This window comes from Saimiri boliviensis, chromosome 1, assembly GCF_048565385.1.
Source record: "Saimiri boliviensis isolate mSaiBol1 chromosome 1, mSaiBol1.pri, whole genome shotgun sequence".
NCBI classification, from domain to species: Eukaryota; Metazoa; Chordata; class Mammalia; order Primates; family Cebidae; genus Saimiri; species Saimiri boliviensis.
The window spans coordinates 216894881-216922561 of NC_133449.1; the positions used below are offsets into that span (position 1 = coordinate 216894881).

General features: G+C 34.4%; 1 long non-coding RNA gene across 1 annotated transcript; it reads left to right on the forward strand.

Annotated features, from left to right (window-relative positions):
- Nucleotides 1–3908: 3908 nt before the first annotated feature.
- Nucleotides 3909–9591, forward strand: LOC141583461 (uncharacterized). Its single transcript, XR_012516073.1, has 4 exons — nucleotides 3909–4030; nucleotides 5226–5264; nucleotides 5833–5982; nucleotides 9417–9591. It is a non-coding gene; the product is annotated as an uncharacterized LOC141583461 (long non-coding RNA).
- The last annotated feature ends 18090 nt before the right edge of the window (nucleotides 9592–27681 follow it).

Here is a 27681-nt window from a genome sequence, read left to right on the forward strand (position 1 = left end):
CCCAATGAATACATACATTTGTAATAAGACAGGATTAACTATAAATTGGGTTCCTACTCATCATTATCATCAAAGCATAATCCAAAGCTGGAATGTTAAAAACGCCCAAATGTTTTTAAATTTTCATTTCTCATGAAATTATATGTGTTCTCAAATACCCCATTCTGTGCATGTTAGCATATCTCTTACTCAGAAGAATTCTTAAATATACGTTGTGCTTAAGAATTCAATGTGGATAGATGAAAAAAATCAAAGAAAGTGAATCCAAAAACATATATATCTTTATTCACTGCCTTATTTTTTAAATGATAGTGTTTAGTGTATCGATCTAATATGTAAAGAACGTAGAATCTGATTATTGCAATGGAGTAAAAAATATGTAACTATTAGAATCTACACAATGGAGTAAAAAATATGTAACTATTAGAATCTACACAGCACTAAAATATCTTAGAACTCATAAAATTTGGCATCTCTTGAAAGACAGTGCTCCTCTCTTTCTTTCTGTGTGTTTTCATGAATTATGTCTTCCATAAGATAGCTCACATTATCAGGTGCTTTTCCTCTTTTCACATGATGATTTCCAGCAGTAATGCATCTATAATCCATCCTGTTCACAGCCACAGCACTAAGATAGATCCTGCATTAGGGATGAATCTGCAAAAGTCTTGCAGTTATTTCAGATTGGTTTGTTCCAGGGGTGGGTGGCACAACATCATCTCAGTGGCTCAGGTGATATGACATTCTTATTGGACTGGCCTGACTCTAACAAAATTATGAATGTGATCAGCCCTATGTGAAATGCATGAGTAGGGATTTTATTTAAGATAAATCAAGGTAAGGTACAGACATAAAATGATGGGGAAATAGGTGCTTGTTAGACAGACAAGTTTTCTACAAGTTCTGATACTTTGAGAAATGGGAGCTGTTGGGATTTGACGTAAGTATGGATTCAGCTGTGCTTATTTGAAAATAATTTTTGCATCACCTATTTCTCATTACATTGTGAACTAGAGGCAAAAGTGTTATAATAAAAGTGCTGACTGAGCTTAGAAGAACTGAATTAATTTCAGTTCTGAACTGAAACTGGTTCAAGACTGAGCAATCAAAAAGAAGAGGATCTGCCATATAATCTAGCAATCCTAATTCTGGTTATATATCTAAAGGAATTAAAACCAATATATAAAAAATATATCTGCACTCCCATGTTCATTTCAACAATATTTATGATGCCAAAATTTGGAATCAACATAAGTGTTTATCATCAATGGATAAAAGAATAAAGAAAATGTGATATATATATATATATATATATATATATATATATATATATATATCACATACACACACACACACACACACACACACACACACACAATGGAATACCATAAAGCCTTAGAAATGAAGAAAAGTCTGTCATCCGTGACAACATGGATGAACCTAGAGAACGTTATACAAAGCGAAATAAATAGAAAAATGCTGTATAATCTCACTTAAATGTTGGAGCTAAGAAAGCGAAGTCATAAAAACAGAGTGATGGTTACCAGAGGCTGGAGAGCAGAGAGGGGTGGAGAGATGTTGGTCAAAGAGTACCAAGTTTGTTAGAAGGAATAAATGTCATATATCGACTGCACATCATTGTTACTACAGTTAATAATAATGTATTTCATATTTCAAAATTGCTGAGAGTAAATTTCAAGAAGTTCCATCACAAAAAATGATAGCATGTAAGGCGATGGATATATTAATAAGTTTATAGTCTTTCCACTATGTATATGTTTATCACTACATCACATTTTACTATATATACAATTACTATTTATCAATTAAAAATAAAAGTAAAATAAGCATAAATGTTATGAAATAGAAAGAAAAAATGATTAGATTATTTCTAGGTCTCTCTCTCTCTCTCTCTCTCTCTCCATCCATCCCTTAGGCTCTGTAATTCATGAGTATCGCCAATGACCTATTGCAATGAATGTTGGAAGAAGGTGAAACCAGATGGGTGGCCTCAGATGAACAAAAAGGATGATGTCATGTAATCTTAATAGTTGAGAAAGATTTATTGTATTTGGGAGAATTCCAAAATTCTTGTGTTGTTGCAAGGCCTTGCATTTTAGTTTAATTCCTATATTCTTTATAATTTGTTGTAATTACTCAACAATTTCAAACATCACCCAAAATAGGCATTACAAAGATTACATTTTCATTTTAGTCTGCCTTGCTGTTGCATACCTAAAGGAAAATAAATAAAAAGCCTGAAAGGCAGCCAACTCAAATATTGCACACCTGGCTCCCATTTGTTATAAGATTATCACTGAAAACAATGATTCCTGACTTTTACAACCCTCAATTTTTCGGCCTCCTCAGCAATACTCCCCAGTCTAAGCTGGTAGAAACTGACCAAGAATAAAAGAAACCCCTCAAAAAGATTCATATTATGATCTCCATATTAAAATTCCCCTCTCCTGGTCCTTGAACTCAATGACAGTATTTAAACAAAAGCATAAAAAAAAAGAAATATGAGAGCAAGAAACATGTTGGGGTTCTTCCATCCTCCCACCCACATGCGACGATAAAACTAAAATACGACAAAAACATTTTCCTTTGGCAAGAGAAGTTTGCTTTTCTTTTGAAGATACCAAGGCCCCATAAAAGAAAAATATTTCTCTCTTGAGTTCTTTCAGTTTTAAAAATGTTTAAGTTTCTTAAATGTGCAATTGGATTAGCAAATCATGAAGAAAACACAATAGAACAGAGTGCCAGAAGGGCTGCCTGCTGCCTAGGTGTGTCTACATTTAACCATTCCATTTTACTCCCGCTCTAAATTGTAATTTCTAATTACAATAGGCTTGCCAGGTTCACTGGGTCTGTGAAAAAAGTAAACAAAGAGAAGAGAATTCTAAGTATAGAATGCTGTTCAGAAAGACTTCAAGATCCCTAAGACCAACCCACTGGCTCTAATCTGACTGCTTCTCAAATATGCCAGATATTGAGCAGTATGCCATTTTTTCGCTTTTTCTTTTCTAGATTGATGGTCTAGATGCATATATTTGAATAATAACCTCATCTCATTTAAAAGCATCCACATGTCTGAAATCTTTACTGAAAGGAAATTTTACGTTATAGTTCATGTATAGCTATTACGTCTTTTTTTAAAGCTCATTTAAAAAATCAACCCCACTATATAAGAATTATAATATTGTGTCCTATGCTGTATACAGTGTGAAAATATATTCAGGCGTTACTTATGTAATTGAAAAAATCATCACCCACACTTGGGCAAGCCTCTTGGTAATCTGTCAGAGGTACGCAGCTCAGACATAGGGTAATATTTTCTTTTTCTTCTCTCTCAGGTATTCTATGTATTCTAGATACACTGTTCTTGAACTCTCTACCTCCAATGTAAGCAAGAACTGGTGTTAGGTATTGTAAGTAGTTTAATTAGGACACAGGGAGAGCTAAGTGAATAGTGGGTTTAAGAACTGTAAATGACTACTATGCAAAGACAGCAGGCAATACGGAAAACTTCCAGCACCATGCAAATGGGGAACTAGGAACATGAAAATAAACAGATGTAGAGGAGTTTGCTATGGGTGTTAATCATTGAGGAAAGGCGGGAGGTTAGTGTGAATGGATAGGATGCAGCGTGACTTTTAAAGTACCTACTTTTGCATGGATAAGAAAGTGGGTAATAGACTTTCGAGAACAGAAAGTGAAAGGTGACGCTCAGTGTGGGAGTAGTGGCAGATGAGGAGCCCCTTGTGGTGAATTGTAGTATGTGCTTATAGTTGACAAAAGGTAAGGGAAGCTGAGCAGAGGTCGGGTGGGAGTAGAATCTTTTCTCAGTAAACCACCAACACAGGTTGATAATCACAGTTTCTTCTCTTCCTGCAACAGTAAGGAGCTGAATTACTCTACAATATCAAAAGACTGCTTGACCGAATCCGGAGATGGGAACTCTAGGTCAATTGTCATTTGTGAAATCCAAAACGGAGAGTAGTTCTAAGGATAGCTGTATTTGCAAAAGGTCTTTATCTTTATTGTTTCAATAATTTTTTTTTTTTTAAAATGTGAAACCAAAATAAAGTTTCATTGAACAAACGAAGTTACATTTTATTAAAAATTCTAGTACCCAATGTTGCCAAAAGTGAAATGTGAAATGAAAGACAGATTGTTCAACTTGGACAACATCATAAGATCTAATAACTTAAAAAAAAAAAAATTAGCCCCTCATGATGGTGCATGCCTTTAGTTCCATCTTCTTGGGACATTGAGATAGGAGGATGGCTTGAAGCCAGGAGGCTGAGTTTGCAGTGAGCCATGATCATGCCCCAGCACTCAAGTCTGTGCTATAGAGCAAGATCCTATCTCAAAAAACAAAAAACAAACAAACAAACAAACAAAAACAAAGCCAATAGCATATTGTCATTTAATACTTAGTTGGCATATAATATCTGGATGACAACTTATCAATATGCACAAACTGTTCTAAAAATACTATAGCATTAATTCTTACAAAATCATCTTAAGAATTACAGATAAAATTTAAAAATTGTAAATGTGAATTTTTAATTATTACAATAATAATTTGTATCTGTAAATGTAATTACAATTATAATATTAAAATTGTGTATGTGATTTTATCAATTATTACAACAATAATTTAGAAACAGTCTATATGGCCAATTATTAGGTAATAGATATTAAAAGTAGTTTATTCATGTTTCAGAATATTATACAAAAAAGAATGTTTCTTGTATAATAAAATCAGGATATATAAATGTATATGACTTATGCTCTTTTAAGTTTGTAGAACACGTTTTAAAATATAAGACAAAAACACACTGAGTCAATCAAATATTATTTATTTACTCATTAATGTACTCATTTTTAAACAACTGGAATTGAGTAAATGAACTTCTGCTCCTAAGAAGTTTACACTCTGGTAGTAGGTAGGAAATACAAAACACAGTAACTTAAGAGAGGGAGATAGATAAATAGAAAGATACGTATAATACGTTTTGCATATGTGCATGTGTGACATACAATACTTTATCTCAATGAGTCTCTTTAATAGATATGTAATGTGGAAAATTATAGATATCTAAATCATAGTAATGTGAATATTAAACAAATTAATATCTTAAAAGTACCTAAAATAATGAATGTGCAATAAATGTTATAATCTGTTATTAGAAGTTTTCCCTTTTCTCTACCTACAGGTGAACTTTACAAATTAGATCTTCCAGGCTTTGACTGTGGTAAGGCAAATTTGACAAATTTCCCCTTTTCATAAAAACTGGCTTTCAAACTTATTGTCTTGTTAATGTTCTAAAATCAACCTTCTTCTCACCTATGAATATGGACTTCATGAATGAGTCAGAGAAGGCTAGGCTACAGCCAATCTATTTAAAAGGGGAATTGAAATACATGAGCTTAATATTTGACAATTATTAAACCTGGTACATCCTATTAAAGTGAATTGATGTATGAGTGATGGGTGAGGAAATCAAGAGAGAGATTTTTTAAAAGTTAAAATTTGGCTGTAAAGAGAAGGAAAGACATAGGGAGAGATGGGAAAGGTACAGGTTCCAGGGACGTTTGCTTGTGCGCTTGTTTGATGACAAGCTTTTACAGGTGGAATACTGTAATAGAGCTCTGTTAAATATAACAACCAACAACCTTCTTCCTCTTTTTGTGTTTCCCCTTCTTCTGCCTTCCATGACTTGGCAGAGTCTAGTTCCATTCACCTTAAATCTGGGCTGGCCTTGTGACTTGCTTTGATCAACAGCGTGTTGTAGAAATGACACTATGGAATTTCTAACGTAGGTTTTCAGAGACCTGTAGCTTTCACTTTTGCTGTCTTGGGATCAAATCTTCATGAATAGAAACTCAGGCTTAACTTATGAAGGTCCCCATGGAGAAAGAGGCTTGATCTGCCCCTAGCTGTCTGCCCACCACGGATGAAGCACCACATATGTGAGTGAAACTATCTTGGCTTTTTTGTTTCTTTTTCTAACAATTGAACTTCCACCTTATGACAATGGTGTAAGTGACCCTGATTTATACAGCACTGAACAGAGACTAACTGTTCACAATATATTCTTGCCAAATTTTGGAATTGAAAGCTATTGATCACTGTTGTTTTAAATGGTCTTATTTAGATATAATTCGCATACTATACAATTCGCCTATTTAAAGTGCACCATTTGATGGATTTTAGTATAGTCACAGATAAGTGCAACCTTCATTACAGTCAATTTTAGAACACTTTAGTCACCTCAAAAAGAAACTCCATATCCTTTAGCTATCATTTCCATATCTTCTACCTCTCTTCAACCCTATGCAACCACTAATCTACTTTCTATCTCTATAGATTTTCTTCTTAGACATCCTTATGAAAGGAATCATGTAATACATGGATTCTTGTGCCTGGCTTCTTCTATTAACATTTTGTTTTAAAGGTTTATTCAATTTGTAACATGTGATGAGAAATAGAATAGCTCAGAGCAGTTTGAGCTGTGTGCAGTATGAAAAATTTATCAGACCCAGACAAACATGATTTTAGGACTTAAGTCGTGCTCCCTACCCCCAAACCCATGCTTGAGGTAATTGTTCAAAGTCATTTTGTTCCTTACTAGTTAGTTGCCTCACCCATTATCTTCCATGTTCCTGGAATTTGTGATGCAAAGAACAATGTATAGTCAATCAATAGCTTATGTTATTTTCTTGTAAATTTTTGGTAAACAACTTAGGAACTAATTGCTCCTTATTTGCTTTAAAAATCTAGTAGTAACTGCTGCTAATTGGATTGTATATTCAGGGCAACTCAAATCTGTGCTCCCGGGCTGCAATCCTCAAGTTTGGTCCAAATAAACTCTCTGCTTATGTTGATTTAGCTTCCTTTTAGGTTGACACATGTAACAGTTCTAATAATATTTCATTGTATGTATGTAAAATCTTTTGTTCATCCATTAGTGTGTTGAGGGATATTCAGATTGTTTTGTTGAATTTTTTCACTTTTTGGCTATTATGAATAATGCAGCAATAGACATGCATGTAAAAGTTTTGTCTGGATATATGTTTTCAATACTTTTGTATGCATAAGGTAGAAGTGGAGCATCATATGGTAACTCTATGTTTCATCATTTGAGAAACTGTCAGACTGTTTTTCTTTTCTTGTTTTTATTATGAGACAGGATCTCACTATGTTGTCCAGGCTAGTCTTGAACTCTTGAGCTCAAGCAATACTCCCACCTCAACCTCTCGAGTAGCTGGATTATAGGCATGTGACACTGTGTCTATAAAGACTGTTTTTTAAAGCAGCTGTATAATTTTTCATTTCTTCTAACAATGTATAATTTCTTCGTATTTTTGCCAATACTTCTTAATATTTGTCTTTTATTTTAGCCATAATTATGTGAGGTGGTATCTCATTGTGGTTTTGACTTACATTTTCCTCATGGGTAATGATGTTGAGCATCTTTTCATATCCTTAATGGCCATTTGTATATCTTCTTTGAAGAAATGAAACTGCCTTTGCAAAAATTTTAACAGTGAGGGAAGTCTTACTTAACTTAATCCATCTTGGTCCTAACATCATAAGGTAACTGCCCATGCTGACTCCTGGGCATAGACCAAGCTCACTTTGTGAGGAATTTAGTTTGCAGTTCAACTTAAGACAAGGATGAGAATAGTCCCTCCCAAAATTGACCCCCTCTGGAGACTGAAACTTCCTTTTTAAGACTAATGAAAGGCCACAAGGTTAAGATTATGGGAGAGGCCTGAATTCTGCTAAAATGTAAGTATAGATAAATGATAACCAGCCATTGTTCCCTACTTTTCTTTTGTTTTTTCTCTCTCTCTTCTTAATTTTTTTAGACAGAGTCTTGCTCTGTCACCCAGGCTGGAGTGCAGTGGCACAATCTTGGCTCACCGCAGCCTCTGCACCTCTGCCTCCTAGATTCAAGAAATTCTCATGCCAAAGCGCCCTGAGTAGCTGGGACTACAGTGCCCGAAACCATTCCTAGCTAATTTTTTGTATTTTAGTAGTTAAAGGATATCACCATGTTGCCCAAGGTGGTCTTGAACTCCTGAGCTCAGGCTATCTTCCCACCTTCATCTCCTAAAGTGCTAGGATTACAGGCACTTTGCTTTTGTATAATTGCTTACTGCTCAAGAGTCATGTAGCCTGAATTCACAAGATTTGCCATTTTCTCAATTGCTTCTACAGATAACATCACTATTTTAAAATCTAAGATTAGACTTTGAGATATTTTTCAAAGTTTTACATTCAGGTGAATCAACTGATGTCACCCAAATGTGTGGCCCATACCAAAGAAGTGACTCAACCAGTCCTGAGAGCCTCACCCAGAAACTGACTCAACCTGCAAAGACAACTTGGATTCTCGTATGATTTCATCCTAACCAATTATAAATAACCTTTCCCCAGAAACTGACTCAGCCTGCAAAGACAGTTTGGATACTCATATAATTTCATCTTATATTCCCCCTCTCTGCCAAATTATACTTAAAAACCCTAGCCTCCAAGCTCTCAAGAAGGTAAATTTGAGAAAAATCTCCCATCCTTCTACTAGGCTGCCTTGTGATAATTAAACTCTTTCTCTGCTGCAACACCACTGTCTCAGTGAATTGGCTTTATCTGTGCTGTAGGCAAGAAGAATCCATTGGGCTATAACAGAAATGTCTATTCAGATCATTTATCCATTTTTAAATTTGATTATTTTATTTTTATTTATAGGAGTTCTCTATATAAAAAATTACCTATCAGATATACCACTGGCAAATATTTTCCCTGATTCTGTAGGTTGCTTTTTTCATTATTTTGATATTGTCTATTGAAGCACAAAAGTTTTTTGGTTTTGATAAGGTTATCTATATTTTCTTTGTTGTTTGTGATTTTGGATGTCACCATTAAAAATTCTTCATAAAATCCAAGGTCATATAGAATTACATCTATGTTTTCTGCTCAGAGTTTTACAGTTTACCCCTCTGTCTTCTTCTAATAGTTTTAGTGTATGAGTTATTATATTTACATATTTGATTTACATGGTTTTGACATATTAAGTATTTGTTAAGTTTTAGATATTTTTTGAGAAAAGGGTCCAACTTCATTCTATTGCATGCAGCTAGCCAGTTTTCCCAGGGACTCTTTTTTTTTTTTTTTTTAAGAGTATCCTTTTCTCAATAAATGTTCATGGCACACTTATCAAAAATCAGTTGGCCACAAATGTTTGATTTTATTCTGGACTTTCAATGTTATTCCATTGTATGTTTATCTTTGTACAAGTATAACATTGTCTTATTATTATTTCTTTATAGAAAATTTTGAAATTAGAAAGTATGAGTACTACTTCGTTGGTTTTTTTTTTTTTTTTTTTTTTTTTTTTCAGAATTGTTTTGGGTATTCTTGATCACTGACAATTTCATATGGATTTCAGAATCAGCTTGTCAATTTCTACAAGGAAGCCAGCTAAAATTCTAGTATGAATTGCATTGTATCTACAGATAAGTTTGGAAATTATTGCCATTATGATGTTAAATCTTTCAACCCATGAACATAAGATTCTTTTGAAAATGTAAGTAAATTTCTAACATTTCCCTCTACAGTGTTTTGTATTTTTGAGAGTATAAGTTTTGAACTTCTTTTGTTAAATTATTCTTCAATATTTTATTTTTTGTGATGCTATTATAAATATAATATTTTAGATTTAATTTTTCATACTGATCATTGCAAGTGTATACAAATTTGATTAATTTTTGTGTATTGATCATGTATCCTGAAAACTTGCTGAACTTATTTATTAATTCTAATATAGTTCTATAGGGAATTCTATAAGATTTCCTGTATATTAGATTATGTAATCTGTAAATAAAGTTGGTCATACTTCTTCCTTTACAATTTGGATGCTTTTTACTTCTTTTCCTGCAGAATTTCCCTGGACATAAATTCCAGTACAGTGTCACATAGATGTGGTGAAAGCACAACATCCATGTCTTGTTACTGATCTCATTGAGAAAGTGTCCAATCCTTCAGCATTAAGTACATCAAGAGCTATAGATGTTTTCATAAATGCTAATATGGTTTGGATGGTTTTTTGTCTTGGACAGAAACTCCACTACAATTTAGAATACATGTGATGAAAGCAGACATCCTCGTCTTGTTCCTGATCTTACGGCGAAAGAGCCAATTCTTCAACATTAAGTACAATGATAGCTATGGATTTTTCATAGATGCTGATAGAGTTTGGATGTTTGTTTATCCCCTCCAAATCTTATGTTGGAATTTGGAGGTGGGGCCTGGTGAGATTAGGTCATGGGAACCTATCCCTCATGAATGGTCCAGTACCATCTTCTTGATGATAAGTAAGTTGTTGCTCAGTTAGTTCATGCTAGAGCTGGTTGCTTAAAAGCCTAGGACCTACTAGCTCTTTGCTTCTGTTCTTGCCATTTGACATTCCTACTCCCCCTTCAATATCTACCATGACTGGAAGCTTCCTGGAGTCTCAAAAAAAAGTCCAGGCAGATTATGGCACTATGCTTCTCATACAGCCTGCAGGTACGTGAGCTTATTAAAACTCTTTTCTTTATAATGCCCAGTCTCAGGTATTTTTTATAGAAATACAAAAACAGCGTACCACAGAAAATTGGTACCAGGAGTGGGCTTTTTTCTATGAAGACACTTGAAGATGTGGAAACAGCTTTGGAACTGGATAATGAGAAGAGCTTGGAAGAGTTTGGAGGGCTCAGAAGAAGATAGAAAGGTGAAGGAAAGTTTGGAATGTCTTGGAGACTTGTAAAGCAACCACTGGCTAGAGTGATTAATATGACTAAAAGAGAGTCAAGTGCTAACATCCAAGACAATGTGAAAAGGCCTCAAAGGCATTTCAGAGATCTTGGAGACAGCACTTCTCATCATAAGCCCAAAGGCTTAGGGGAAAGAATGACTTCAGGGGCCAGGCCACCAGTCCACTGCCCTTCTCAGCCTTGGGAAATACTCCCTGCATCCAGGCTGTTCCAGCTAAAGCTGAGTTCATGTCTCACATCCAGGGGACACTGGTGCAAGTGATGGACTCCTAAGGCCTTGCCTTCGTGGCTTTGCAGGATTCAGCAGACATAGCTGCTCTCACAGGCTGGAATTGAGTGCTTATGGCTCATGGCTATTCCATGTACAGGGTGCACACTGCCAGTGACTCTACCATTCTGTAATCTGGAGGATGTGACCCTCTCCTCACAGCTCCATTAGGCAGTGCCTCAGTGCAGGTTTTGTGTGGGGATTCCAACCCCACATTTCCCCTCTGTGCTGTCCTAGTAGGGTTCTCTGTGATGGCACTCCCCCTGCAGCAGACATCTACTTGTACATACAGATTTTTTCATACATCCTCTGAAATCTAGACAGAGGCTCCCAAGCCTTAACTCTTGGACTTGATGTGCCTTCAGGCTTAACACCATGTGGAAGCCCAGGCTTACGGCTCACACCCTCTGAAGCAATGACCTGTGCTGTACTTGGACGCCTTTGGGCCACAGCTGGAGCTGGAGTGGCTAGGATGCAGGAAACAGTGTCTGAAGGCTACAAAGGGAAGGAGGGGCACTGGGCCTGGCCCATGTAACCATTCAGTTCCCCTAGGCCGGGCTGACACAAAGGTCACTGAAATGCCTTCAGAGTTTTTTTCCTTATTGTCCTGGATATTAGTATTTGGCTTTTTCTTCACTTATGCAAATTGATGCAGCCTGCTTGCATTCTTCCCTTGAAAATGGGCTTTTCTTTTCTGCTTTATGGCCACAATGCAAAATTTCCAAACTTCTCTGATTCCCCTCTAAATAAAAGTTTCAATCTGAGGTTCTTTGCTCACACGTATGAGCATAGGGTGTTAGAGCAGCCATGCTGTATCTTGAACACTTAACTGCTTAGAAATGTCTTCTGCCAGATACCCCAAAGCATAATTTTCAAATTCAAAGTTCCGCATAGTCCTAGGGCATGAACACAATCCAGCCAAGCTCTTTGCTAAGGCATAACAGAAGTAACCTTTGCTCCAACTTCAGTTCCCAATAAGTTCCTCATTACCACCTGAGACCTCATCAACCTGGCCTTCACTGTTCATATCGCTATCGGCATTTTGGTCCCAACCATTTAAACAATCTGTAGGAACTTTCAAACTTTCACTCATCTTCCTATCTTATCCTAAGCCCTCCAAGCTCCTCTAAGCTCTACCTGTTACCTAGTTCCAAAGCTGCTTCCACTTTTTCAGGTGTTTTTATAGTAACGCCCCACTACCAGTACCAATTTTCTGTATTAGATCTTTTTTTTTTTTTTTGAGTTGGAGTTCCGCTCTTGTTACCCAGGTTGGAGTGCAATGGCGCGATCTCGGCTCACCGCAACCTCCGCCTCCTGGGTTCAGGCAATTCTCCTGCCTCAGCCTCCAGAGTAGCTGGGATTACAGGCACGCGCCACCATGCCCAGCTAATTTTTTGCACCTTTAGTAGAGACGGGGTTTCATCATGTTGACCAGGATGGTCTCGATCTCTTGACCTTGTGATCCACCCTCTTCGGCCTCCCAAAGTGCTGGGATTACAGGCTTGAGCCACCGCACCCGGCCTTAGACCATTCTTATACTGCCATAAAGAAATACCTGAAACTGGGTAATTTTTAAAGAAAAGAGGTTTAATTGGCCACAGTTCTGCAGGCTGTACAGGAGGCATGATGTTAGCAACTGCTTGGCTTCTGGAGAAGGCTTGGGAAGCTTATAATTATGTTGGAAGGTGAACAAGGAACAGGCATTTCACATGTTGAAAGCAGGAGCAAGAGCATGAGGAGGGAGATGCCATACGCTTTTAAATGATCAGGTCTCATGAGAACTCATAATCATGAAAACAATATCAAGGGAATGGTACTAAATTATTGATGAGAAACCTGTTCAGTCACCTCACACCAGATCCTACCTCCAACACTGGGGATTACAATTCAACATGAGACTTGGGTGGAGACAGACCCAAACCACATTGTGGTGAATTACATTTATTGAATTACATCTGTGGAACCAGACTTGCCTCTCAGAAATGAAGCCTATTTGATTGTGGTGCTAACAATGTTTTTATTATTATTTATTTATTTATTTATTTATTTATTTATTTTTATTTTTGCTCCTGGATTTGGTTTGCTATTATTTTGTTGAGGATTTTTATAACTGTGTTCATGGGAGATATTTGCGTAAACTTTTCCTTTTTCAATGTTTCTCTGCTAGATTCTGTTATTAGGCTGATGATGGTTTCATACAATGAGTTAGCAGCCTCTACTGAAATTTTTGTAATACTTTCAGTATGATTGATGTAAGTTCTTCTTTGGACAACACCTGGAAGAATTCATCTGGTCTTTTTGTAGTTGGTAGGTTTTTCATTACCGATTTCATTACTACAATATCAAGTTTCAGAACTTGATATTGTTCTATTCAGGGTTCAACTTTTTCCTGATTCAATTTTGAAAGATTATGTATTTCCCAGAATTTATTCTTTTTTTTTTTGTTTAGGTTTTCTAATTTGTATGCATACAGTTGTTCATAGTATTTGCTGAGGAGTTTGTATTTCTGTGTGACTAGCTTTCATGTCATCTTTGTCAATTCTAACTGTACTTATTTGATCTTCTTTATCTTCTTTTTAAATGTAGCTAGCAGTCTATCAATCTTGTTTATATTTTGGAAAAAGAAACTATTTCATTGATTTTTTGCTATGAATTTTTGTATCTTAATTTTAATTTAGTTCTCTAATTTTAATTATTCTGCCAGCTTTCAGTTGGTTTTAAACCTCTTTTCTTTTTAAATTATCCAGCCTCAGATATTTCTTTATAGCATTTAAAAATGGCATAAGACAGCTACTCTTTATTAGTTTTAGACATTTTCCTTTTATTTCAAGTTTCTTGAGGGTTTTAATCATGAACACATGCTGGATTGTGTCAAATGGAGTTTGTCCATTTATTAAGATGATTATGTGACTTTGTTTGTTTCTGAGACAGGATCTCACCTTTTCACCCAGGTTTAAATACAATAATATCATCATGGCTCACTGCAATCTCAACTCCCTGAGCTCGGGCAATCCTCCCACCTTAGCCTCCCACGCAGTTGGGACTATAGGCAAGTGTCATTAAACCAGGTTGGGTATTTTTTGTAGAGATGGGGTTTCATCATGTGGCGCAGGATGGTCTCAAACTCGTTGTTTCAAGCAATCTGTCTGCTTTGGCTTCCCAAAGTGCTGGGATTATAGGCATGAGCCACTGTACCTGACTAATTTTTTATTTTATTCAATTGAAATAATGCATCCCATTAATATATTTTCAGATTTTGAATCAAACTTGCTTTTTCCTAGGCTAAATCCCATTTGGTCCTGCTGTGTAATTATTAAAATATGTTGTTGAATTCTGTTTCTTAGCATTTTTAATTTTGGTAAATATGTATAACATATTTACATTTTTACCATTTATAAGTGTTTTGCTTTTTGTGTAATATATATTTTCCATGTTTATTTTTAGTCTACTCTTAAACTAAAGTGTGTCACCTATGGATAGCATATAAATGAATTATGTTTTTTGATCCAACTTGAAAAGCTCTGCCTTTTCATTACATTGTTTAATATTTTCACATTTAATGTTACAGATATAATTGGATTTATGGCAATTTACTCTTTGTTTTCTATATGCTTTAGGGTTCTTTTTGTTCTTTTATAGCTTTCTTTTGCATTAAGTAAATATATTTTAAGTGGCATTTAATTTTTAAATGATTTTTTTTGGCTTATATGCTTTTAGCATTTGCTGTAGGGTTTACTATATACATTCAAACTTATCCAAATTAGCTTTAGATTTATCTCAGTTTGATTCTACTGATATATAGAATTGTTACTCCTATACAGCTCTATTGTATGCCTCACTTTTTGTAGGAATCTTTTTATACATATTGTATCTATTAATGTTACAAACTTAACAATATATGATTTTAAGTATTATTTTACCTTTTTTAGTAGTTTTAGGCCATGAAAATTTTACTCCTTTCTACCTTATTTGTGCTGTTATTGACAAACATATCACACACGTTATATTTCTATATGCAATAGGTTCAATGCTATGTTGCGTTATATACATATAATTTTGTACCATTGCTTTTAAAATCAGTTATGAGAAGAAAGGAGGAAAATATGCCACATTTTTTATAATTACATAATTCTTTCTACAATATTCTTTGTTTTTTCAAGTTGGACTGAAAATTCCATCTGATGTAACTACTTGCTTTCGTCCTGAAGAAATTCCTTAAGTATTTCATGCATGACTGGTCTGCTAGCAACAAATTCTCTAAGATTTTGTTTGTCTGTAAAGATCTTTATCTCACTTTTGCTTTTTGAATAAGAGCTTTGCTGAATAGAGGAATCCAGGTTGACACATTGAGCATTTTAACTATATCATCCCAATGTCTCTGGTTTCAGTCATTTCTGCCGAGAAGTCAGTTGTGTTAATCTTTTTGGAGTTTTCTTGTAAGTGAAGAAACGTATTTCCCTTCTTGCTTTCAAATTTACTCCTTGTCAGAGAGTTTCATTATTTTTAGGATGATGTGTTTGGTTTACCTTGTGTTTATACTGCTTGGAGTTTATTGAGCTTCCTGGATGCCTAAGTTATTGTTTTTTAATGAATTTGAGTAGTTTCAGTAATTCTTTTTTTGAATATTTGTCCTTTTTCTTCTGTCTTCTCTCCATCTACTCTTAGTACATGTATGTTTGTGTGATTAATAATGCCTCACATTTCTCTGAGGCTGTATTCATTTTTCTCCATGCTTTTTTTCTTTTCCTTTTACAAGTTGCACAATCTATATCCATTTATCTTTGTTTGCTAGTTTTTTTTTTTAATTTATTTTTTTTTATTGCATTTTAGGTTTTGGGGTACATGTGATGAACAAACCCAAATGCCCAACGATGATAGACTGGATAGGGAAAATGTGGTACATATACACCATGGAATATTATGCAGCCATCAAAAACGATGAGTTCACGTCCTTTGTAGGGACATGGATGAACCTGGAAACCATCATTGTCAGCAAACTGACACAAGAACAGAAAATCAAACACCGTATATTCTCGCTCATAGGCAGGTGTTTGCTAGTTTTTATTTTGCCTGTTCAAATCTATGAGGACCCCCCCAAGTAAACTTTTTATTTCAATTATTATACTTTTTAGCTTTAGTGGTTTCATTCAGTTCTTTTTATTAATTTCTACTTTTTTGTTGATATTTTCTATTTGATATAACAGTCCTATCATACTTTTCTTGCTTCTTTAATTATTTCCTTTAGTTTTTGTTTTTTACTGTTAAATATGACATCTGTGTATTCTGACAGGCAGTTTCTGTTTCCTGCTATTTCTCCCAGTGTATGAATCATATTTTTCTATTTATTTGCATATTTCATAATTTTTTATTTGAAATTGGCCCTTTCAGAGACGATGTTATAGAGACTCTGGGTACTGGTCCTCCTGTTCCAGTGTTTCTTTGCTGGTATGTTTAATGACTGGCTGAATTGTTTTAGTGAAGTCTACCACTGTTTCCTCAACTGTATTAAGCCTTTGATGTTATGACTCAAGGAAGTACAGTTTTGGGCATGCCCATAGTTATCTTGGGATGTCAGTTGTATTGGTAGGGTGCTCTTTTACTCTTTTTTGAGCACATCCAGCTATTAACCTCTGCTAGTAGCACCTACTTATTGCTCTATTGTTTTCAATATCTCCAGGCTTAAATCCCTCCATTAATTCAATCAAACTAATCCAATCAAATAGTGGTCCATTTGAGTGAATACTTTCTGAGTTTAGTGTTTCATCTTTGTTCTGGCCCCAGGAGTGCTTCTCCCAGCTGTCTTATCCCTGAGTTATTTTCTGCAAATTACTACCTTACATTCCAGGCTATATTTTTATTAGATCCATGAATATTCACATTGCCTATCACCACAATGTCCAATATTTTTGAAAGTAACTTTAGGTTAAAACTTCTCGATGCTTTGTTGCAAATAAAGTCAGTTAATCTGGGGACAGATTAGAAGCTATTGGTTTTATGTTGTGCTTCTCCCCTAGGCAAAGTCTCTGAGCCCAGGCTCTGAAGCTAGGGGTGGAGACAAAGGGAAGTCTTTCTCCGAGTGACACATCAGCTCTGGCAGCTGAGCAGTTGGTGGAAGGAGAGGAAATAATAATTATGTCCTCTTTGCTTGCTTTTTCTAACGTGGAACCACATGTTCATGAACAGGCAGAAGAGCTATCAGAGCCCCATTATTCTTAGCATACTGCACCTGCTTAGAACCTACCTTTCATAAGTAATGGTGGATACTACAAAGAAACCCCCACGTATGACCACACTCGGTTAGCCTCAACAATAGGCAGCTGAGGACAGAATGAAAATGAGAATCCTTTCTCTTCCTAGGAAGAAATCCCTATACTAGGAGCTGATGGTAAAGTAAGTCCTGTGTTCTAATCTGCAACAATCTTCATTCAAATACTGTGGACTATTATCTCTCTTACTGAATTTTTGTAGATTTATTTTTTTACTAGACATTTATTTACTATTGCCTTTAGGACCATTTCGAGAAACTTTATACAATTGCACTGTCTACATAATTTCCATCAGTGTTATTGAGAAGTAGGTCAGCAGAGCTCTCATGTTGTTAAGTCAGAAGTCAGTCCTTTGTTGTTTTAAACTACTAAGTTTTGAGGTAGTTTACAGAGACACTATAGATATTTAACATGGTAAATAACACAATTGGAGGAATAACTTGCTGTTATATGAACAGCAGGGGAAAGTGAGATTGCAGAGTGGGTGGGTTTTGAGATCCAAAAAATAGTTGAGAGATTGGGTTATGATATGTGGATGAATAATAACTTTTTTTCAGAAAGAAATATTGGGAAGATTTATAACATAGGCTTTAAGAATAGACATGCTTTTCTTTTTTTATTCTCCTGAAGTAGGTTCACTGAGAAGAATACTAGATAAAGTAAATATCTGAAGTGTTTTCTCTGACTAGAGAAACAGAGTTGAAGGGCCTATAATATTTGGTGACTGAATTTATGGGTATAGTAGCTGTATTCCAATTGATGTTATTTTCTTCAAAGCAGAAGTTTGGGAAATATTTTGGGTTATTCCTGGTTTGGGATTTCTCCAACTAGGTATGGTACAAACATATGAGGAAGAGAATTTAGGATATTAATAAAACATCAACTTAAATCATGATGTTTGGGATATGATTTTAAAATAAAAATGTGTGTTTACAAACAAGAAAAAAGTTGAGGATTGTTGCACACAGGGTTCCAAGGAAGTCAAAAGAATAACTGCTGGGGAAGAATGCGGGCAAGTGATCTGAAATAAGAGGTTGTTAGATAATGGTTTATTTGGTTGGGTAACAAAACTAAAGCTTGATCACAAGAGTGTGTAGCTAAGAGAGTGAACAAGCTTACTGGAAAGGAGAGAAAAATCTATTTTAAGTATTGTCATATTGAAACCATTTTGGATAATGGGTGATGCTGGGTTAGAGTACAGACCAATGATCTGAGTTATAATATGTGAAAAAATATGTAATGTTAAAAAAGAATCAAGAGAAAGAGAAAGGTGTCAGCAAATGGAAGCAACAAGGGATCGATTGTAAATTTCTAGCAGCACACACTGCAAAAGAATGGCTTTAAGTCTAAATATTCAGTGATATGGAATTGGTTTAGTAGGTTAATATTACTCAAACATTAAGATAAAAGCGTCCTGTATTTTTAACATAGAAAATTTCCTGTTACCACTTATTTGAATGACATACATAGTATGATTTAATTTTTATAAAATTATAAATCAAATTAGAATAATGGAGACAGATATGTTTATAATGATAATCTCTCTGTAGTAAGACTCTGGCTGATCTTCCATTTTAATATCTTGTTTATAATATTTATAATGAACACATGATTGTGAATTCAGCAAATAAATAAAGCTATTGTATTCTGGGAAATAAAATATAATTGACCCTACTCTTTGATGAAATTATTTATTTATTTTATACATTGAAAATGGAAGTTGTAATCAGAATTCATCTATATAGCTCTATATAAATTAGAATAAGAAAATAGAAAAAGCAGTTTCAGGAAGTTTGTATAGCACAATAGCAAGAAGCTTCATTGCATATTACTCGAAAACAATTAAATTTAATTACCATTTATGGGCATATCTCTTGCTTCTGAGACAACTTGAACAAGCAAATGTACAGACTTATTATTTTATCTAATTTGTAGCTAAATATCTATTTTGCCAGCTGCAGATACATGATGATAAATCTTTCAATAAAAATGGCAAAAATATCAATAGAATAAAATCAACTGGGTCATTTTGTATCTGCTAATGAACGTGTATGAAACTAATAACCTTAAAAAATTAGTTATATCTCAGGTTCAGGTAAAGAACATTTAGTGGCACACTCATGTAAAGGATTATACAAAAATGAGATTACAAATTCCAACATTACTGAAAAGTATTGTTGAACTGGGAATGTAAGCCCTGCATTTCTTTCTCTAAGTTCTTTCTTTCTCTAACATTTTCTTTCTCTAAGTTCTCTGGTGCCCTTTAAAGAAACCAACCACTGTCAGCATAGGTCTTACTTTCATTATTATATTTTATATCACTAACTAAGTTTTGGCCACCCAAAATGTTGCCTTCTCAGGTACTTTATTACAGGTATCTGCAGGTGGTAATTAAGTATCCGATTTACCAGTGCTTTCCATGGTCTATAAGAGTTGCCTTCACAAATGGAAAAAGAATCATTAACACCTTTAATCTAGTGAAACCAGAGACTAATTCCAGAAATCTTGGAGCCAATTCTAATAAGTCACTCTAAGGTTCTACTCCTCTTGAATATAACTGTCTAATAAAAATTCAAGGTGAGCTACAAATGTAAGCCACTGATACATTGTTAAAATATTTAGTAGCCATATTAACAGTATAAAAATTGGTAAAATTAATATTTAAACCAGTATATCAAAATATTATTATTTTTGATATTATTATTTTAACATGTAGCTAATGTAAGAGTGGTTAATGAGATATTTTCATTTTTCTTTACTGTTTTTGAAATCTGGTGTGGATTTTATAGATGCAGCCATTCTCAACTTTTACTAATAATATTTCAAGTGCTCAATAGCCATGGTGGCTAGTGGCTACTGATCTAGAATCCCTTCTGTTAGCTGTTTCTGTCTTAGTCAAGGTTCAATCAGAGAAGCAGAACAATATTAATGATATAGACTAAGATACTTTATATACAGACTAGGCCTCTTGCAATTATGAAAATTGGAATAAGCATCCCTCCAATGCAGTTGTCTTTGCCTCTGGTGTTGAGTGAAGCTATTAGCTATCAGCTGGACAAGCAGTCAGAAAGGAAAACTTGATATGAAGCACTCAGAATAAGGGAGCAACTACCATTAATTGGAATCCACATCATTCTCTCTCTGCCTTAAACTGCTGCAGGGTCAATATGCAGGCAAACCTGCAGCCCTTTACAGCAAACCTACACACTCACTTGGTTTAGAACCTTAAAAAGCTGTAAGGAGGCTTTCTGATGGGGCCCATGTCATCCAAGTGAGACTGCAGGTCAGTGACAAGTGTGACAGTACCAACACTGCCTCCACTTGAAAAATATTTTAAAATGTTAGTAGATATTGCCAGGTAATTTTAAATTATTTAATTATACTTTTTTCCAACTTTTTAAAAATATACATGTGATAGTCACTAAATTCTAAAAACAAATCAATATTATTAAAATATTTATATTTAATGGCTTTTTTTCTCACAATTTGGTATACATCATATATTGTTATAACCACTTGTGACGTGTAATGGACTAATCCTTTAGCTCTGTTGTAAACTTTTCATGGAAATCTGATAATGTGTCCATCTTCTTCATTACTTTAGTGATAACTGAGTCTTTCCTTATATATAAAACTCCTGCTGGAGTATATGTAAAATTGCATAGAGATTCCATATTTCACAATATGAGATCAGAAGTATATATCATTTAACTTTTACCTGGAAACTGAGAGGGAAGGAAATAATTATTTTGACTAATTAAATATATGAATAAGTCTGAAGCCTGGAAATAAATGCCTTAATTACAACTCAAAAATAAGTTGTGTGATTTTAAGTAATGCAGAAAGCACACAAAAGTGCAAAGTTATGAGTACAGAGAAATATACTAGACTATTATGACCTCTTACACAAAATTGTTCACACCCTTGCCTCTATAATTTATTACTCTGCCATGCAATTCCATCATGGTCCAAATGTGAGGTTTATCTATTTCACAAGATGGTCTTTTTACAGACAATTTAGTTATTGCATATCTTCAGCAAACAACAATCTGGTTAATAACTTCTCTGTGTCACTTCAAACCCAGCTATATATATGCCCTTATACATAAAACCTTTCCTTCTTCAAGCTGGTGATTACTACTTTCTCTGAAGTCATAATGTTTCACAAAAATGCTTGCTCAGCTGGTATAGCTTTCTGAAGCCTTTGTTGTTATTTTTCCTTGAAAAGGAGATCAACAGAGGATTTATTCCAACAGCCAATGTCTTTCTCACTAGAAGCACAGAGACCATTTTTACAGCATTTCTTGAACACTGTTATTCTTTATATCAGACTGATATGAAAAAATAAGAATTTTCAAGGCATCTCTTACATGTAAACTTAAATGCTACTTACTATCATCACTCTCATGTGTTTTCTACCTGAAATGAAAAGGTACATTTTAAAGCTTGCTCAAGGAAGGAAAAGACCAATGTTTGGTATCAAAGGAGAACTTAAAATTTGATCTTTCAGATAATCCAAAAGACAAACTACAGTTCCACAAGGAATACTTCCCGAGATAAGTTTACTTACTGTCAAGATAAATGGTGTATTTGAAGGGGAGGGTAATAGCAGGTGTGAGTGTGGAAACTGTGAGCTTGATTCTGTGTCAGGGGACCAGCAGTAAGATCTGCAGTTAGTACACAGCAGAGGCAATCAGTTCAAGTTCCAGAGAGTGGGAAAGAGAAACACACAAGAAAACACACTAATAAGTAGAGTTTCAAAAAAGCATGGTGAATGACATGACCAACGCATGCTGCTGAGTCTATTCTTTTTGGAATAAGCGTCCATGTTACTGACATTTGCAGGGACTTCCTACTTTATGCTCTTGAAGCACTTTGAACACCCGTGTTGTGTCATTGATATTATGCTTTATTTATGGTCAGCTGAAAAAGTCAGACATGAAACTAATTTTGGTTAAATTATCTTGTCCTTCTCTACATTCTTAATACCTAATTACTAGAATATTAAACAGCCTAATCCTTAATATTTCTTTGTTTCAATTTGATTTTCTTGGTTTTAAAGGATGTGTGACTTGAAATTCTTGAGATTTTCTCTATTCTCCTTGAATAGGATGGAAGGAATGGAGTTGGGAATATCCAAGAAGACAGAAAAATTATTTTAATTAAGGCTGCCAATCCATTACCCAAGTAATAGATACTTGGTGAGAATGAGATGTTAGTTGTTTAGACAGGAGAAGGGATTTTGGAAGCTGATAAAGCAGATGACATCACAGAATAAATTGGGGGAAAATTGGAAATTATAACATGGAATTTAATTAAGTTTCTGTTGTGTTGTGTATAAGTTCTCTTGTCTATTGCATTAGAGAACATACAGTAAGATATTTATTTTTATTGAGATGTTTTGAAACTAGAATTGCTTTAGGAGCTTATCTAAGTGTCAAGTCTTGAGTCAAGAGAGGTGTTGGGTAAGAACAGAGGCAGTCCACAGGAATATTGGTAAAAAACAGTTTTTAGTAAGTAAAATAGTTTCTCAGTAAGACTGACATTTAAATAAATATATAATCATGAATGCCATTACTAATTTTTAAATAGTAGCTAATGTTTACTGAGTGCATATTACGTACTAGGCATGTGCTAAGAACTTTCTGTGCATTATTTGATTTAATCCACACAGTAGGTCATCATAGTATTTTGTTATAGTAATGCCATCCATTGAACTATACCACTGTCTTTTCTAGTCCCTTCTAACACTGACTCTAGCTTTGATAGTATACCTTATTTGAACAATATGACATCAGCCTACAGGATGAAAACAGAGACTTCTTAAGCACTTGGACATTGAATCTTGCCCACTTGAAATGCCGCTATTATCACAAGATGAAGAAGTATCACTTAGCCTCCCTAAGGATGAAAGACCCCAGGGAGAGCAAGGCCCAGCCCTCCTAACTGAGTCCTCATCTGATCTGTCATTTGAAAGCAGCTACATGAATGAGCCCAGATAAGATTAGAGAATTTGATCCACAGAATTATGAGAAATAATACATTAATGGTGCTTTTAAGTCATTAAGTTTGGAAGTAATTTGTTACTTGGCAATAAAAAACTGATACAGAAATGTGTATCGTAAATATAGTACTCTCTTAAAAAATGTAAATCATGTAGTATCAGCCTTGGAATGAGGTGGGAATGAAGGCTGGAAATAAAAAGGAGATTGTTATTGGAGGTGGTAAAATCAGTGGAGCAAACTATTTGTTGGAGGATAGAAAGATGATGGCCCATGTGTTTTAGTAGGGAAACAATTGGTAAAATTATCAGTTCCTATTAAGTGGGAGACAGTGGTTTGACAAGCAGATTGCCAAGCACCATGTTGAAAATGCCAATTGACTTTCATAGCTGCATAGTTTTAAATAAATATTCAATACAATCCTATAGATAAATACCAATATTGTCTCCAATTTATACATGAAGAAATTAGGCTTAAAGAGGTAAATTTGCTTTAGAGCACTGCAATGCAATCTCTTATATTGCAGATTTGACTCTTTGTTAATGGATTACTGGTATAGGGTCTATTATAGTGAAGATTCATTTGCAAAATTACATGAAGTAGTTATATATGGTTAAAATTTTGTGAACCATCAACCAAAAAGATGGCGTAGTAGCAAAATTTGAATATAAATGAAGAAAGTTGAATATTTCTTAGGTATTGTGAAATATGTTATGTTTTATGTCCAATGGCACATGTTGCCTTGCGAAGTTTGTATAAGAAATATTAAAAAAAAATTACTCCTGACAGGTGTAAGTCAGTAAGATTTAGTCTTACATTTACTCATACTGTCTTGTGCTATCCCCATCCTTTCATTAAACTAACACAAAGTCATTCAGTCACTTGTAGTCTTAACTATAGCAATGACTGCTTAAGAGTCTTCCCTCTGCTCAAGTCTTCCCTTGCTAGTTCTTGAACGTCTTTAGAGGAACATCTGAAAATACCATTTCTTAAAAGTCCTATTTATGCTCAAATATTTTCAATACTTTCTCTCTGATCAAATTTATGTATTCTAGCATTATGTCACTTCTTATCTTGCCCTTGTCTCTTACTGTTCTTTAAGTAAGCTCTGCTTGTCTGCCAACTTGTTATAATCAAAATTCCTTGAACCCATTTCTCATTTCCATGCATTTATATATTGTGTCTCTTAACTAGAATGCCCTTCCACATCCCTTGTTAAGCCTTATTGTCATTATTACCTGCTAACATTTAAAGGAACATAAGAGCTATCAAACTGGTTTTAATTAGAACACCTCCTACAGTCCACTGGTGTCTCTTCCTGGACTACAGCTTTGAAATTATTTGCTGTTGTCATACCCATGTCATACCCATTTGCTATTGTCACACCATCACCTGTCTGTGATGACAGATCCCCAAGAGACTCTACAATTTGCTAAGATCCCTGAGGAGAATAAAACTATTGTCTTCATAGCATTTAATCTATTGACAGACCTTGCTACAATATGATTTGTGAAGTAATTCAGAGAAAAGAGAGTAAATTTTTATGAATAAAAGGCTTGCCTCAGACCTTCTCTGATTATATCACAACAAGTATATGGATGCAAATTAAAATTTTTACTTTCTTAGTATTTAGATCTTTAAAGTTACAAAGACTGAACTTTCAAGATTTTTTAAAAAGTTGCCATTGAAGAGATGCAGTTAGACATTATTTAAAATGTTAATGCATATTAAATACATATAGCTTGTTTAATGGTTAGGTAAAATTAGTTGACAATACTAGAAGGAGTAATAGAGAAATTTAAATTTATTTTGTTATAAATACAGCTCAACTAAAAAAGGAAGAGAAAGTAGAGTTAATACTCTTAAAACATTTCCACATTAAAAAATAGTTACTAAAATATTCAAAACAACAGAGATTTAGTATGGTACAGCAATTTAGAATTACAACAAGATATTAAACTGAAATTAAATCAAATTTTAGAGTCTAGAAACTTCACCTTTCAGTTACCCAGACAATTTAAGATAACACTATTCTGAGAAATAAAATCTTTTTTTCACATACAAGATAATTTTGATAATAGATTTCTATTCTAACTGTTCATTTATTTTATTCAAAGCAATGGTAATGATAAAAGTACAATGGTTATGATAGTAATGAATTTGCTTGTTTAATTACTGTCAAAGGTATAAAATGATTTAGCGTTAGCAAATATATTGTTATTTTTTTTAATATCATGGTTGAAGAGAAAAAGACAAGAAAGGGGGAAAGCACTGGGAGAGGCAGGAGCTCCAGAGAGAGGAAGAGAATTAATTTAAAATACATTACAGCCAAATATTGCTTCCTGAGGGTCATGTTTTAGAAATGGAAATAAACCGTTGGTCAACTTCTTGAATTGGGTCATGTAAGCAATAGAACATACTGGGATGACATTTAAAATACTGATCAGTATTAAGCAGTTCACAGCTCTTTTGGAGAAAAAAGGTCATTGTGTTCCACATAAAGGCAAGGACTCTACATCCTACTTCCACATCCCTGGCCCTAGCACAATGCTCAATTCAGATGTGTATGTGCCCCACATATTTTGCGAATAAATGAATGATATTTCTGATATTGCATGTAACATTCAGTCCAAAAAATGAATATTTTTGTTCAAATATTTGGCATAATTCAAGAACTTTTTATGCTACCAAATGATTGACATATATTTGCCCTCATAACTCACCAATATAGGAAGCCATCATGCTCATTTAAATATACATACACAAAAATATGTGTGTGTCTGTGCTTAAATACGCATGGATTAATCTTCAGAGAACTCTATATTACTCAGATCAATCTGACATATGTACATATTTTGCACATTATCTGCTGCTCTCCCTTTTTTTTTTTTTTTTGCTTTTGTCTCCCTCTGTAAATAACCAAGAAATATTATCTAGAAATAATATAGGAATTACCTGAAAATTAGAATTTAGTGTGTAGTTACAAACACTGCCTGAAAACTTGGATTTTTTTTAATGTTAAAGTTTTTTTGAAGTACTAACATAGATGCAGAAGAGTTCGCAAATAATAAGTTTACATGTTGATTATGGCATATGTACTGCCCATATGGCACCCATATAAAGACATAAAACAGTACCAGAATCCCAGGGCTCTCCTCATGCCCAAATCACACCAAGAATCACCTCTGTTCTAAATAGGTAGATATGGGTTTGAATATTTTATGTAACAGAATCACTTGGTATATATGTCTGCCTTCTTTGGCTCAATATTATGTTGGTGAGATTTGTCTACGTATCATGTAAAACTGCAGTTTCTTCATCTTCATTGCTGTGTAGTACTCCATTGCATGAATACATAATACAATTTATCCATTCTAGTGTTGGTCAGTGCTTAGTTGTTTTATTTTATCTATATTAAAATTAGCCTGCACACATGCAATTGTTCATATGATATAGGCATTTTTCTTGCCTTTTGCAAGTAGTTTTTAGTTTCTTTTATGTCTTTTGGAGAATGCATACTGTCTATCTTTGGGAGAGAAGCTGTTGGTTTGTAAAATGTGTGTATAATCATCTTTAGTAGGTTTAACCACAAGTTTTCCAAAGTGATTGTCTCAAAGTGCACACCCGTCAGCAGTGTGGGAGGGTTTGGGTTGCTGCAGAACTTGTATATTTTTCATAAACTCTCATCTCAATCCTTAAGTCTGCCCAGCTACAATTATTTTCTTTCCTTTGGTCATAAATTAGTAAAGTGCAACTGGTCAGATGTGCATAAAGGAGGAATACTTTAAACTTCACTAGATTCCTGAAGTCAATTAATAGAAACATGCAATTTGCTCTGAAATTGGCTGCCTTTTAATTTTAAGTATTTGATTAAAACAGATCAGATCTAATTAATTATTAAAAACAATAACAAAATGATTATATTAATTACTTCTATTTATTTTTTCTCTGTGAAATATCACACACCTATCTTTATCGAGATCTTGAGCATACCAAGTAAATAAGAGTCATTTTTCGTGTTTTAAAACCCCCCACAAGATAAATAATACATATTCATAAACAAACAAAATTAGAAGTCAGTGTTCTGAAAGGGAGTGCTTGAAAAACACCATGATTTTAAGCTTTACAGAACATATCATTGTACTCAGTGTAGGAGGTGAAGACAAGAGGCAATTTATTCTGCAGCTGGTTTCGAAATAAACACAGCAAAGAAAGATAAGGAGTGAAAGAGGGATAAATCCGCCGGTAGGAAACTTGATGGACAGACAGGCTGCCATTAACAATGCTGTTGCCTTTGTAAGTACAGAGTGATGTG